Raw genomic sequence first — 6,223 nt, forward strand, 5'->3', positions numbered from 1 at the left:
GAGGGAGAGAGAAAGGGAGAGAGAGAGTGGGGGAGGGAGGGAGGGAGGGAAAGTGAGAAAGCAAGCCGCCAGGTCCAGGACTTGAACCATGGTCTGCCATGTGGGAGTCCAGTGCTGTTAACCACCACGCTACCTGTGAGTCCCAATGCCTTCTGATATTTCAATCTCTACCATAGAGTGTGGATAGCTGGTATATATTAAGTGGATACATACAATATCTTTCTTTCATAGCCTGGCTTGCTTCACTCAGCAATAAATCTTCTATATTCAAACACTTTTTATCAAACATGCCTGGCGTAATTTTCAAGCCACTAGGTCTGGGACTGGAACCCCAGTTGATCATGTGGGAGTCCAGTGCCTTATCTGCAATGCCACCTGCTGGCCCCTTAAAATGTTTTTACAAGGAAATTGGTCTTTTCTCATCATCTCACAGGTCTCCTAGATTTTGCTTTTCTTAGGAGACCTGTGTGATTATAAGGAGCACCAAACCTTTGAGTAGTTTCTTACCACAGTGGCTCCTTCACTAGGGAGCATCTGTGGTCACTTAAATATATGTTCATAAATTATTTGAAACTCCTCATTCTATGAGGGAGAGCTTAATTCCCACCCTTTGAATGTGGGTTGGACTTAATGACTTACTTCTAACAATAGAGTAAAGCAGAAATGAGTGTCTGACTTTTGCAGCCCCAGTCAAGCCTTCAGATAACTGCAGCCTCAGTGAACCTTCTGACTACAACCTCCTGGTTGACTCTGAGCCAGAATCAGCTAGCTAAGCTGCTCCTGAATTCTTGAGCCACAGAAACTCTAAAATAATAAATTCTTGTTATTTTACGCTAAGTTTTGTGGTACTCTGTTAGACAGTCACAGATAACTACAGTATCTCCAGGGATAGGGGAGTAGTGAAAATGTAGTAAAATTCTCTTAAATTCTACCAGTTTTTTTGAATTCTGAAGTTATGGTACCACTGTCTGTAGTCTACTGTATTAGTAGTAGACATATTTCAAATATTTTCATGTAAAATACTTTTATTTCATTGTAGCAAATTATATAACACCTTAATATATAGCATATATCATTTTAGAATAAGAAAAGTGTTGGATTGTTGAAAAAAATCATGATGTGTTTTTTCTATGCAAAAAGTGTGTCATGACTTTTCCAACAACCCAATATCATGGCTGATGAAAAAGAAAAGTCAGTGAAGTGAGTCAGAACACAGTAACAGAATGAATCTTTGTTGGGAAAAAAAAAGAAATGCCATCAGTTCAAAGCAAAAAGAAATTGTCCCTGACAACTGGCAGTTTTTGTTGCTTCTGGTTTTAGGCTGAAGAATAAAACAGAGGATCCATTTGAGAATGTAAACATATCCAGGAGGAAGAGGACCAGCGTTTGCAACTTTAAGGAGGAGGTAGGAAGAGGGAGGCACCTGTATGGGACTCTGGGAGTCTTGGGCATTGAGATTCAAGTAATTAACAAACAGAAATGAAGAGCAATCTAAACTTCCTTTTCTTCTCAGGCCTTGCCACTGACTGCAGCTCTCATATCAGGGTATTAGCATCACTTGGAAGCTTATTCATGATGCAGAGTATCAGGCCCATGCTACACCTTTTAAGAAGATCCTCAGGACCAGCAGATGGCGTAATGTTTATGTCGCTGGACTCCCACGTCGTTGACTGTGATTCGAGTCCCAGGCCCAGAAACTTAAAACTGATGCCAGCTGCATGTGATTTGTGCCCAAGATCTTGAGAAGAGACTAGAAGAGAAGGGAATGTGACATGGCCATCCCCCTGGGGGATGTACTCTCTGGTGAGTACATGAGTACTACAACAAAAATCTCTGTCAAAAAAAAAAAAAAAAAAAAGAAAGAAAGAAAGAAGGAAGATCCCCAAGTTTATGATCATTGTCCTAAGAAAATCCTAAAGCATCCTTCTAAACCACATGAAGATTGACTGCCTTCTTTGAACTAAAAGGAAGGAGAGTATGTTAGCCTGGAAATTAATAAGAACCTTTCCTGGTAATATCTTTGATTTGACTATCATGCACAACATGAGTGCTTTGAAAAACCATATTATAGCCCATAATGATGTACTATTAAACATAAATAAGAAATTATAAAATAAAATGGAAAAAAAAAAACCCCAACACTCCTACCAACTCAACTTTGCCCCCAATGTTTGCCAAGAAAAACTTAAGGTGGGGACTGGCAGGTGGCATGGTGATTAAGGCACTGGACTCCCACATGGCCGACTGCAGTTTGCGTCCTGACCTGGAGGCTTGCTTTCTCACTTTCCCTTTCTCTCTCTATCTCTCTGGTCAAATTTAAAAAATAATAATAATGATGGTGAATAAAAGTAAATAAAGTAATCATTTAACAACAACAAAAATCCTTAAGGAAAACAGACATCCTGTGGAATGAGCACTGAAGATGGAGCTATCAGCCAGGTTTGGCTTTGCTCTGTTTCCCACAGTGGTGCCACGCGGTGTGTGAGAGAGAGTGGTCGAGCACTTCTCTGCCTCTTGCTGTCTGGCTCCCATGTCTCACGGGCTTTGGCAGGGTGTGGATGCAGACATTTTGCTCTGTCTGCACTGATCACTCCCGGGGCCTGCACTATCATCACTCCTCCAAGTCTGCCTGCATCCAAAATTCAGGAGCAGTACCTACTAGACAAAAGGAAAGATTTCAAAAGGATAATATGGCTGAAGGCCAGCAGGTGATGTTGGATCCCACATGGCCAACTATGTTGTTTCAGTCCTAACCTGGTGGCTTGAAAAATGTACCAGGTGGGGCTGGCAGGTGGTGTGGTGGTTGAAGCACTGGACTCCCACATGGCTGACCTTGGGTTGAGTCCTTGACCTGGCAGCAGGCGTTCTCACTTTCTGTTTCTGGTCAAATATATACACACACACACAATAATAAATAAAATTAAGTAATTCTTATTTAATTGAACTGTTGATAGGTTCATCTACCTACTATTTGAACTGAATCCTAACCTTTTTCCTGGCTTTAAGTTTTAAGCAAATTTCTCTTAACATTTTTTGATTTTGAGCTATAAAAATTAAAACTGTTCTTCTTGAAATTAAAAAAAATGCATTAAAAATACCAATTAATGCCTATTTAATGACTGCAGTAAGCTATATAGGCCCAGTTAGGTGCTACTTTATATCACTTTACTCAGAGGTTTATGCCTAAAGTCAGACACGTGTGCATAGATATGTATATATCAGCTGTGCTTGTTACTGAAAGTATTTAGATTAATGAAGATCTTTAGTGAATCAATAAAATGTGAAAAAACAAAAGGCATGGTAAACAACTGTAGATACCAGAGGTGTGGGAGAAGAAGAGGAAATGGGAGAGGGTGAGAGACAAGGAATCAAGGGGAAAAAAGAAGCAAAATATATAAGAAACAGAAATAGAAAATTATTTTTTGACAATAACGTGTATGGTAATATCCTTGATTGAGCTAATATACAATGTATTCTGGATGGAAAAATATAATTTTGTATACTGTACTTATGTACAGTGGATGAATATAAATAAATCTTAAAAAAGAAAACAGAAAAAAATTAAATAATTTTTAAAAAGTTAATAATTAAAAAAAAATTTCTGTGCAGATAGCAGGCCCGCAAGCATGGTGAACGTCCCTAAAACCCGCCAGCCCTGCTGTAAGAAGAGCAGCAAGCACCAACCTCACAAGTGACACAGTGCAAAAAGGGCAAAGACTCTCTGTATGCTCAGGAAAGCGGCGTTATGACAGGAAGCAGAGTGGCTGGGGGGGGGGGAGTAAGGCTCATTTAAAGGCAAAAACTACAATGAAGACGGTGCTGAGGCTCGAATGTGCTGAGCCCGACTGCAGGTCTAGGAGAACGCTGGCTAGGAAGAGATGTAAGCATTTTGAACTGGGAGGAGGTAAGAGAAAGGGTCAAGTGATCCAGTTCTCAGCCTCATCTTTTTTATTATGAAGACAATGAAATGTTGAGGTGACTGTTCACCTCATTTTGTTACAGTTGGTCTTTTTGTGAGGGAATACAGTAGTCAATAAAATTCCCTTTGTGGGAAATTTGATTCATGGTAAATACAAAACAAAAAACCCCACACTAGGTGTGTGTGCATGTATGCCCAAAATCTCAAGAGGAGAATGAAGAAGAAAGGATTGTGGTGTGGCCATACCCCCCCCCCCCCGAGGGTGATTTCTCACTTTCCCTCTCTCTCTGTCTCTCTCCGGTAAGTGGTAAGCGCACATTCCCTGTAACAAACAAACAAAAAAGGTAACGTGGCTGTGGGCAGTGGTTCCTAATATGGTAGACAGGGGCACATTCCTGTGGGGGAGCATGTCAGTCTGTGTTTGAGGTGGAGGTTCTCTTAGTTTGAAAAAGCCTCTCTAAGGCTGTCAATTTGCTTTCCCTCCCCTGCCCAAGGCAAAATGCAACTCCTTCACTGAGAAACACTGTCTCTGTAAGAAATCATATAACTCTTTAAAAAGAATTATTTAATTTATTAGTATTTTTCAATTTGCTATAGGGCATATACACTCACCAGAATGAGACGGGCAGTGAGAGAGAGAGAGAGAGAGAGAGAGAGTGAGTGAGCGAGAGAGAGAGAGAGAAAGCCACACAGCCCAATACTTGAACCATGGCCAGCTGTGTGGGAATCCAGTGCCTTAATCACCATACCATCTGCTGGCCCCAAGACATCATTACTGATGGGTGTGTGACAGGTGCTCAGTTGAACTGGAATGGAAACATGGCTTTCCACTGCAAGTCGGGTTTCTTGGAACTTCTGGTGATAGGATAGCTACAGAGAGGTCAAGGATAAGGCCATGATGCATTCTTTTATCTTTTTTTTTTTTTTGAGAGGTTTTTGCTATAGGGTGCGTGCATTCGCCAGACAGACAGAGACAGAGAGACAGAAAGCGAGAAATCATCCCCCAGGGGGGGATGGCCACGCCACAATCCCTTCTCCTTCATTCTCCTCTCGGGATCTTGGGCACGCACACGTGCCCAGTGTGAGTTTTAAGCCACTGGGTCCGGGACTCGAACTGCGATCGACTACATGGGAGTCCAGCGACATAGCCAATACGCTAACTGCTGGTCCCAGGCCATGGTGCATTCTTAATGCAATACCTTAGCAACTGGAAGGGGAGAGGAAAGAAGGGGCATGTCAATATCCTAAAGAAACAAACCACGGTCTTTCTATTTTTTTGGAGAGGTTTTTGCCATAGGGCACGTGCGCTCGCCAGACAGAGAGAGACAGAGATGGAAAGCGAGAAATCACCCCCCAGGGGGGATGGCCACGCCGCAATCCCTTCTCCTCCATTCTCCTCTCGGGATCTTAGGCACGCACGCACACGCGCCCCGGCGTGAGTTTTAAGCCACCGTGTCCAGGACTCGAACCGCGGTCGACTACATGGGAGTCCAGCAACATAGCCATTACGCTAACTGCTGGTCCCAACCATGGTCTTTAGAGAACAGAAGACATGAGCCCATGAAAGAGTCACCCAATAGCTTCAAGGGAGAGAATTGCACTATAGTTGTTTTCCTACTTTTTTGTCACAAAAAGTGACTTCCATGGACTTTGTGTTTTGCTCACATTTAAAAAGGTAATTAATGACTTGGTATGTTAGTCAGGAAAATACATACCACATGACTCATGGCATCCTGAGACCCATGCCCAGGAGACCCTGGCATATTCTCGCCTGCCAGACACCAGGGCCACTGTGAGTTGCCAAGGGCACTGTCACCAGGCCACTGTGTGTTGCCGAGGGCACTGTCACTGGGGTCACTGTGTGTTGCTGAGGGCACTGTCACCAGGGCCACTGTGTGTTGCCAAGCAAGGGGTAAGCCTGCTCATAGGACCAGGCTGGTTGGGCTACTCAAGCTCAGAATCTCAGAACAGGACCCACAAAACAGAATCTATTCAATTCATAACTGAGGAAATAGAAGTTCGGAGATATAAAGTGCTTGTCTGATGTAACACAGGGATCAGAATCTAGCCCTCCTTGGTCCAGCAGGTGGCACAGTGATTGAGGCACTAGACTTCCACATGGATGACCACAGTTCAAGTCCTAGAATTGGTGACTTGCTTTCTCACTTTCCTTCTCTCCCTCTCTCTCATTTTTTTTTTTTTTTTGAGAGATTTCTGCTATAGGGCATGTGTACTCACTCCATTCTTCTCTCGGGATCTCGGGCACACATGCACATGCGCCCGGATGAGGTTAAGTCACACGGT

The 6,223-nt window shown here is 42.9% G+C and overlaps 1 protein-coding gene and 1 long non-coding RNA gene across 3 annotated transcripts in view; one reads left to right on the forward strand and one right to left on the reverse strand.

Annotated features, from left to right (window-relative positions):
• Window positions 1-1,616, forward strand: part of LOC102476708 (uncharacterized) — a 7,636-nt gene extending 6,020 nt beyond the window's left edge. For both annotated transcript variants that reach the window (XR_336667.3, XR_003546924.1), the window contains exons 2-3: window positions 1,321-1,405; window positions 1,514-1,616. This is a non-coding gene — a long non-coding RNA (uncharacterized LOC102476708). The remainder of the gene's footprint in view (window positions 1-1,320; window positions 1,406-1,513) is intronic.
• Window positions 1-6,223, reverse strand: part of FRMD5 (FERM domain containing 5) — a 70,801-nt gene that overhangs the window by 46,522 nt on the left and 18,056 nt on the right. The gene's annotated exons all lie outside the window — the stretch shown is intronic.

The sequence above is a fragment of the Tupaia chinensis genome, unplaced genomic scaffold (assembly GCF_000334495.1).
Source record: "Tupaia chinensis unplaced genomic scaffold, TupChi_1.0 Scaffold141044_1, whole genome shotgun sequence".
Taxonomy (NCBI): domain Eukaryota; kingdom Metazoa; phylum Chordata; class Mammalia; order Scandentia; family Tupaiidae; genus Tupaia; species Tupaia belangeri.